This window comes from Natator depressus, chromosome 7, assembly GCF_965152275.1.
Source record: "Natator depressus isolate rNatDep1 chromosome 7, rNatDep2.hap1, whole genome shotgun sequence".
In the NCBI taxonomy this organism is placed as follows: domain Eukaryota; kingdom Metazoa; phylum Chordata; order Testudines; family Cheloniidae; genus Natator; species Natator depressus.
Genome location: NC_134240.1, coordinates 59,471,281 through 59,480,831, shown reverse-complemented (window position 1 = coordinate 59,480,831; position 9,551 = coordinate 59,471,281).

Genomic DNA, 9,551 nt, shown 5'->3' with positions numbered 1-9,551 from the left:
CCCCCACTGACAGACCATCTGCACTGAACACAGACAAACAGGGCCAAGCACAATGCGTCTTCGTCCTCCCCACAGGGTGTCCGGTGTCTGAGGGGGTTACACAGGAGCTGAGCAAAACACTCATACAGCCACTAGGGTTAACCTAGGTCTCAAGATGTAGAGATGGGCCCGAGCCCCAGATTCAGCTGGGAATCCTGTGGGTGGGGCAGTGTGGCTCAAACTACTCATAATGAGGAACCCCACTTAACCCAGCCAAGCAGAGATGGGGTGTAAGGCAGGGTGCCCGATAGGCATGTCCTCCAGTCCAAAACCAGCCCACAACTGCTCCTGCAGAGCCCAAGCTGCTAGACCTAGCAAGCACTACAGCCCAATGGCACATGGACTTTCTGCCCTAGTGTACCATGGGAGCCTCACATACCACCAACACCTGCACAATATCCACAACAAAATAAAGATGCATGTAAATCTCATCTAGAAACTGGCAGGTATGAACTGGGGAGCTGATGCAAAACCTCTGCAGATTGAATTATTTTTCTGGAAACTGACAAATCCATAAACAAACCAGCCAGACCAGTCAAATACCAGCCAGGTAGTCACCCTACCCAGGGCTGTGCGACGACAAAGGCTGGAGCCTCCCAGGGGTGGAAACATTGCAAAGTTTGGCGCGGAGGAAAATTTCCCCCCCCCCAAACTTTTCTGCTTTCAGTTGATCGAAATGTTGCCTTTTGGCCTTGGCTTTTTTCATCTGTTTTGTGTGGTAGCAGAGCTCCAATCCCAGCACCAAATAATAATAATAAATAGGCCTGAAACCAAACGTCATTTTGAGGAAGAGAAATGGGACTGTTTTGCTGCAACAATATCACAATGGGAGGAAGCGACAATCTCGGGACTTTCACCTCCCCGAAAACAAAATATGGGTCATGCCCCATGTTCAATGGCCATGCTGGGGTGCTCTGGAGGAGTGCAATACCTGCATAGTATTATGATGGCCACGGGGGAGAAGATTTTGCTTTGTAGACATTCGAACCACCCATCTGCCTGCAAACATTTCCCCTGCTGTTGTTCCAAACAACACCCATGATTCCTAGCAGGGACACCAGACTAGACCCCCATTTCTGCTTCACTGGTGTCTGGGACAGGGTTAATGCCTCAGTTTGCACTAACCCGGGTTCAGGCGTCTGATATCCCTCTGATTCAGGGGTGGCCAACCTGAGCCTGAGAAGGAGCCAGAATTTACCAATGTATGTTGCCAAAGAACCACAGTAATACGTCAGCAGCCCCCCATCAGTTCCCTACCCCCGCTCCCAGTGCCTCTCGCCCACCAGTAGCCCCACCGATCAGCGCCTCCCCCTCCCACTCCGCACCTCCCAGTCAGCTGTTTTGTGGCATGCAGGAGGCTCTGGGGGGTAGGGGGAGAAGCGAGGGCATGGCAGGCTCAGGGAAAGGGGTGGGAAGAGGTGGAGTGGTGGCAGGACCTGTGGCAGAGCCAGGGGTTGAGCAGTGAGCACCCTCTGGCCCATTGGAAAGTTGGCACCTGTAGCTCCAGCCACAGAGTCAGTGCCTATACAAGGAGCCGCATATTAACTTCTGTAGAGCTGCATGTGGCTCTGGAGCCACAGGTTGGCCACCCCTGGATTATGGGATCATTATGGGCACAGCCAAATCAACACCACAACCATGGCTTCCTGTACTGGTGCACATCCACCCACCCCAAATTAGCCATGACATGAGTTAAGAGTACTAACTTATTTGAGGGAACAAGGATCTTCTAGTATATGGAGATCTAAACAACATACTGAGATTCCAATTCCAATCCAGAAAAACTTTCTGGCTTGCAGCACAAGAGGTTAAATACTCAGGGTTTCCCCCTGAAGATCAATGGCAAGCAAGGTGGAAGGACACCAACATCCTGAGCAAATACCTCATCAGGGATGCAACTGAAGAACCCAGTGGCTTTTCAGCCCTATGGGAAATATGGTCCATACATCCACACATCACATGGCAGATATGCCTACCTCCTCTATAAATGGGGACTGAGACACAATCTTATGTGTTACTGCAGAAATGGACTTCAAACTATGGAACATCTTGTCAACCAATGGCCCCAAATGATCATATCCTGGTGGTATCTCTGTGTCAGGTGATGTGGAATGGATGGCAATCAGTGAGATCGCCAACCTAGACTCGGACATGGATGTTGCTGTTCTGAAGCCATATGAAGGAAGAAGATGGAGAGAGACATTAACTAGTGTGAAGTGCTGATCTCCAATAAAAGATGTTATATCCTGCCCAACAAGAAAAAGTGGGACATTAAAAAGGACAAACGACTTTGTTGTTTGGCTGTTACCACCTGTGATGATCTGTATCCCTGTTTTCACCTTTTTTACAAGGCTAAATTTTGCACAAAGTAAGCCTTGTGAGGTATCATTTGAAAACTCAGAATTTGCTGACCATTATTGTCCACATAAAATATACGTGACAACATTGCATGTAAAGTTATAAGATTCTACTGTATGGGATTACTAAAACATATTCCAAGCCTGGGGACCAGCCACAAACCAGTTCCCCAGAGACAAAAGGAAAGCTGATGCCTCTGCCAGGTGTCGACAAAATCAAATGGACAATCACCTAGTTAAGTGGCCACTCCAGGGCAGCCTTATAAGCAGTTGTGTGTGCCAACCCAGCACTGAGGGGAATTAATGTTGTTGGCACATGACTGTACTTTTGCTGGTCACGTGGAGGCACAGAGAACCTATGACAAGTTGAAGAAAAATTTCTACTTGCTAGGAATACAGAATGATGCGAGGAATTATTGCAGGTCCTTTGAATTATGTCAAAAAAGGAAAAGACCTGCAGGACCCCAGAAAGTTCCTCTCTCCCCCTTGCCTGTGATACAAGAAGCATTTCTAAGGGTAGCAGTGGATACTGTAGGCCCTGTGCCACATCCTACCTACCAAGGAAATAGATATCTCTTAGTGGTAGTGGATTTTGCCGCTAGATATCCTGAAGCAGGAGCTCTGCCTAACATAGGGTATGTCTACACTACGAAATTAGGTCGAATTTATAGAAGTCAGTTTTGTAGAAAGCGTTTTTATACAGTTGATTGTGTGTGTCCCCACACAAGTGCTCTAAGTGCATGTAATTGGCGGAGTGTGTCCACAGTACCGAGGCAACCGTCGACTTCCAGAGCGTTGCACTGTGGGTGGCTATCCCACAGTTCCCGCAGTCTTCGCCGCCCATCTGAATTCTGGGTAGAAATCCCAGTGCCTGATGGGGCTAAAACATTGTCGCGGGTGGTTCTGGGTACATATCGTCAGGCCCCCGTTCCCTCCCTCCCTCCGTGAAAGCAAGGGCAGACAATCGTTTTGCGCCTTTTTTCTTGAGTTACCTGTGCAGACGCCATACCACGGCAAGCAAGGAGCCAGATCAGCTAACCGTCACCGTATGTCTCCTGGGTGCTACACAGCAGCAGTTAATTGCCTTTTGGCAGCAGACAGTGCAGTATGACTGGTAGCCGTCGTCGACATAGTCCTGGGTGCTCTTTTAATCGGCTGCCTGGGCAAACATGGGAGTGACTCAGCCAGGTCATTTCCCTTTTAAGTTTCGTCTCGTGGTGATTCGGTCCTACCGGCAGTGTCTTTTAACCCACTGCCTTTTAACCTCCAGCCAGCAGAAGATGATGGCTAGTTGTCATACTGCACCGTCTTCTGCCGAGCACCCAGGAGATGATGACGGCTAGCGGTCGGACTGCACAGTCTGCTGCCAGCAAGATGTATATAGATGAAGTGGCTCAAAACAAGAAATAGACCAGATTTGTTTTGTATTCATTTTCTCCTCCTTCCCTCTGTGAAATCAACAGCCTGCTAAACCCAGTTCTGAGTTCTATCCTTGAGGTTTTGAGTTCTGTCCTAGAGGGGGCCATTCAGTTTCTCGCAAAGCCACCCCCTTTGTTGATTTTAATTCCCTGTAAGCCAACCCTGTAAGCCATGTCGTCAGTCGCCCCTCCCTCCGTCAGGGCAACGGCAGACAATCGTTCCGTGCCTTTTTTCTGTGCAGACGCCATACCACGGCAAGCATAGAGCCCGCTCAGATCACTTTGGCAATTAGGAGCACATTAAACACCACATGCATTATCCAGCAGTATATGCAGCACCGGAACCTGGCAAAGCGATACTGGGCGAGTAGGCGACGTCAGCGCGGTGACGTGAGTGATGAGGACATGGACACAGACTTCTCTCAAAGCAGGGGCCCTGGCACTGTGGGCATCATGGTGCTAATGGGCCAGGTTCATGCGATGGAACGCCGATTCTGGGCTTGGGAAACAAGCACAGACTGGTGGGACTGCACAGTGTTGCAGGTCTGGGACGATTCCCAGTGGTTGCGAAGCTTTCGCATGCTATGGAACTTGGGGAGGAGGGCGGTTGGTTACACAGGGGCTGTAGCGGCGGTCTGTGCTCCTGCTGCCTTTCCTGCAGCTCAACCATACGCTGGAGCATATTGGTTTGATCCTCCAGCAGCCTCAGCATTGAATCCTGCCTCCTTTTATCACGCTCCCGCCACCTTTCAGCTTCAGCCCTCTCTTCAGCCTGCCACTTACTCTCTTCAGCCCGCCACCTCTCCTCCCGGTCATTTTGTGCTTTCCTGCACTCTGACATTGTCTGCCTCCACGCAGTCGTCTTGTGCTCTGTCAGTGTGGGACGACAGCATGAGCTCAAAGAACATTTCATCGCGAGTGCGTTTTTTTCACCTTCTAATCTTCAGTAGCCTCTGGGAAGAAGAAGATCCTGTGATCATTGAAACACATGCAGCTGGTGGAGAAAAAAAAAAGAGGCAGTGGTATTTAAAAAGACACATTTTCTAGAACAATGGGTACACTCTTTCATGGTAAACCTTGCTGTTAACATCACATACACAGCACATGTGCTTTCTTCCAAGGTCGCATTTTGCCTCCCCCCACCACGTGGCTAGCCCCTCAACCCTTCCCTCTCCCCGTGGCTAACAGCGGGGAACATTCACCCCCCCCCCCGGCTAACAGCAGGGAACATTTCTGTTCAGCCACAGGCAAACAGCCCAGCCGGAACGGGCACCTCTGCATGTCCCCTTAAGAAAAGCACCTTATTTCAACCAGGTGACCATGAACGATATCACTCTCCTGAGGATAACACAGAGAGATAAAGAACGGATGTTATTTGAATGCCAGCAAACATACACTGCAATGCTTTGTTGTACAATGATTCCTGAGTACGTGCTACTGGCCTGGTGTGGTATAAGGCTGCCCTCCCCAGAAACGTTTTGCAAAGGCTTTGGGAGTACATCCAGGAGAGCCACAAATGTCAGGGCAAATTAATCATTAAACATGCTTGCTTTTAAACCATGTATAGTATTTTAAAAGGTACACTCACTAGAGGTCCCTTCTCCACCTGGTGGGTCCGGGAGGCAGCCTTGGGTGGGTCCGGGGGGGACTGCCTCCAGGTCCTGGCTGAGAAAAAGTTCCTGGCTGTCAGGAACACCAGTTTCTCCGCTTGCTTGCTGTGGGCTATCTACAACTTCATCATCATCATCTTCCTCATCCCCAAAACCTGCCTCTGTGTTGCCTCCATCTCCATTGAAGGAGTCAAACAACACAGCTGGGGTAGTGGTGGCTGAACCCCCTAAAATGGCATGCAGCTCATCATAGAAGTGGCATGTTTGGGGCTCTGACCCAGAGCGGCCATTTGCCTCTCTGGTTTTCTGGTAGGCTTGCCTCAGCTTCTTAAGTTTCACGTGGCATTGCTTTGGGTCCCTGTTATGGCCTCTGTCCTTCATGCCCTGGGAGATTTTGACAAAGGTTTTGGCATTTCGAAAACTGGAACAGAATTCTGATAGCACGGATTCCTCTCCCCATACAGCGATCAGATCCCGTACCTCCCGTTCGGTCCATGCTGGAGCTCTTTTGCGATTCTGGGACTCCATCATGATCACCTCTGCTGATGAGCTCTCCATGGTCACCTCTGCTGATGAGCTCTGGCCAGCGTGGCAAGCTGCAGGTGACCATGCAAACAGGAAATTGAAATTCAAAAGTTCGCGGGCCTTTTCCTGTCTACCTGGCCAGTGCATCTGAGTTGAGAGTGCTGCCCAGAGAGGTCACAATAGAGCACTCTGGGATAGCTCCCGGAGGCCAATACCATCTAATTGCATCCACAGTACCCCAAATTCGACCCAGCAAGGCCTGATTTAAGCGCTAATCCACTTGTCAGAGGTGGATTAAGGAAATCGATTTTAAGAGCCCTTTAAGTCGAAAAAAAGGGCTTCATCATGTGGACGGGTGCAGGCTTCATCATGTGGATGGGTGCAGGTTTAACGCTGCTAAATTCGACCTAAACTCCTAGTGTAGACCAGGGCATAGAACCTGAATCTGTGGCAAGAGCCCTTCTCACTGTCTTTAGCAGAGTGGGTTTCACTAAAGAGATTTTATCTGACCGTGGGTCAAATTTCATGTCTCAGCTATTCAGTGAGCTATGGAAGTTATGTGGGGGTGAAGCAGCTAAAAACTGCCCCATATCACCCAGAAACCAATGGTTTGATGGAAAGATTCAATGGGATCCTAAAATCCATGCTGGGGATGTATGCAAATAAAAGCGGTTCAAAATTGGGACAAATTATTACTGTTTTTGCTGTTTGCTTATAGGGAAGTACCCCAAGAATCAACTGGATTTTCCCCATTTGGTCCCCTGTATGGATGGAAAGCGAGGGGACCCCTAGATCTCATCAGAGACTCCTAGGAAGGGGACACAGAGGTAAAGGAAGAGCCAGTAACTGAATATGTTTAAAGTTTCAGAAAGGAGTTAAAAGACACGAGTAACCTCAAAGACAGTCAATTCAAACAAAAGGCATGTTATGACAAGAATACTTGTAAACTCTGTTTCTTAATAGGCGATTTGGTGTTGCTATTAAGCCCTGTGAAAAAGTACAAAATGCAAAGTTCTTGGGAAGGGCCCCGTGAGGTAACTGAAGTGGTGAATGAAGATACAGATCATGTTAAAAAAACTTCACGGTGTTGCTGTTACACAGCTAGTACATGTGAACAGACTTAAAATCTATCACAGCAGGGAAGCCAGGGTACACGTGACCTGCTGTGTAGCAACGGAAACTGAGGCATTCCACCTCATTATTAATGGCTGAATGCCAAAACGACTCATCTCTGGAAAGCATCGATATCTGCAGTGAGTTAACATCTGCTGAAAGGGCAGAGGTGTTGTCAGTGTTGCAGAAATACAAAGAAGTGTTTTCTAAGAAGCCAGGGAAGACATACTTGCTAACTCATAAGATCATCACAGGAGGACCACAGCCACCTCCAAGTAGACCCAACAGGGCCATTGGCAAGGGGCAGAAACACATTCATATAGAAACACAAAACATGTTAGACCTCGGAGCGATGGACGAGTCGGACAGCTCTTGAGCATCACCTGTGGGCTTGGTCTCTAAGAAAGACAACACTGCAAGGTTTTGTGTTGATTATAGAAAACTCAATGCTGTCATGGTACCAGGTGTGTATCCCCTGCCCAGAGGTGAAAGTAAGCCGGTATGCCTCAGTACGGCGTACTGGCAAGAGCCAGTGCGCCGTACCTGGACCGGCTTTCCCAGACTGCAATTTAAAGCCCTGGGGTAGCGGTGGCGGGGCTCCGGTGGGGATTTAAAGGGCCCCGGAGCTCCAGCCACCACTACTGCCCTGGCCCTTTAAATCCCCGCCGGAGCCCTGCTGCCAAAGCCCTAGGGTAGCAGAGGGGATTTAAAGGCCAACAAGAGCACAGCCCCCCGCTGCATCCACTGTATAACCGCCTGCCCTCCTCCCCAAGTTCCATATCCTCCTCACCCAGATGCCCAAGAACGCTGGGGGGTGGGAGGGGGAGGCTCCGGGCACCCAGCCACTCCAGAGGATGGCCCAAGCAACAGAAGGCTGGCATTCAAACAGTTTTGATTTGTAGTTTGGCTGTCCTTCCCTCCTCCCACACCCCACCCCACCCCACCCGGGCTACCTTGTCAGTTATCTCACTTTTTTTTAATTAATAAAGAAAGAATGCATGGTTTCAAAACAATAGTTACTTTATTTCCTTTGCCAGCTGTGATCGAAGCGGGGAGGGTGGCTGGCTTCCAGGGAATTAAAATCAACAAAGGGGGCGGGTTTGCAACAAGGAGAAACACACAGAACTGTCACACCGTAGCCTGGCCAGTCATGAAACTGGTTTTCAAAGCCTCCCTGATGTGCAGCGTGCCTAGCTGTGCTCTTCTAATCACCCTGGTGTCTGGCTGCTCAAAATCGGCCACCAGGTGATTTGCCTCAACCTCCCACCACACCATAAACGTCTCCCGCTTACTCTCACAGATATTATGGAGCACACAGCAAGCAGCAATAACAATGGGAATGTTGGTTGCACTGAGGTCTAACCTAGTCAGCAAACACCACCAGTGAGCTTTTAAATGTCCAAAGGCACATTCTACCACCATTCTGCACTTGCTCAGCCTATAGTTGAACTGCTCCTTACTACTGTCCAGGCTGCCTGTGTACGGCTTCCTGAGCCATGGTAGCAAGGGGTCCCCAAGGATAACTATTGGCATTTCAACATCCTCAACGGTAATTTTCTGGTCTGGGAAGTAAGTCCCTTCTTGCAGCTGCTCGAACAGCCCAGAGTTCCTAAAGATGCGAGCGTCATGCACCTTTCCTGGCCATCACACGTTGATGTCGGTGAAACGTCCCTTGTGATCCACCAGAGCTTGCAGCACCATTGAGAAGTACCTCTTGCGGTTTACGTACTGGCTGGCAAGGAGGTCCGATGCCAAGATAGGGATATGTGTTCTGTCTATTGCCCAACCACAGTTAGGGAACCCCATTGCAGCAAAGCCATCCAGTATGACCTGCACATTTCCCAGAGTCACTACCCTTGATAACAGAACGTCAGTGACTGCATTGGCTTCTTGTATCACAGCAGTCCCCACAGTAGATTTGCCCACTCCAAATTGATTCCCGACTGACCGGTAGCAGTCAGGCATTGCAAGCTTCCATAGGGCTATTGCCACTCGCTTCTCAACTGTCAGGAAAACTCTCATCTTGGTATTACTGCACTTCAGGGCGGGGGGAAGCAGCTCACAGAGTTCCAGGAAAGTGGCCTTAGGCATGCGAAAGTTTCGCAACCACTGTGAATCATCCCATACCTGCAACCCTATGCGGTTCCACCAGTCTGTGCCTGTTTGCCTGGCCCAGAATCGGCGTTCCACTGTATCAACCAGTCCCACTGCCACCATGATGTCCCAATTGCCACAGCCCATGCTTTCAGGAACATCTGTGTCCACGTCCTCCTCACAATCGACCTCGTGCTGGCGTCTCTTACCCCAATTCTGCACATACACCAGGATAATGCGCGAGGTGTTTACAATGCTCACAACAGCAGCGGTGAGCTGAGCGGGCTCCATGCTTGCCATGGTATGGCGTCTGCACGGGTAACCCAGGAAAAAAGGCGCGAAACAATTGTCTGCTGTTGCTTTCATGGAGGGAGGGGCGACTGACGACATGTACC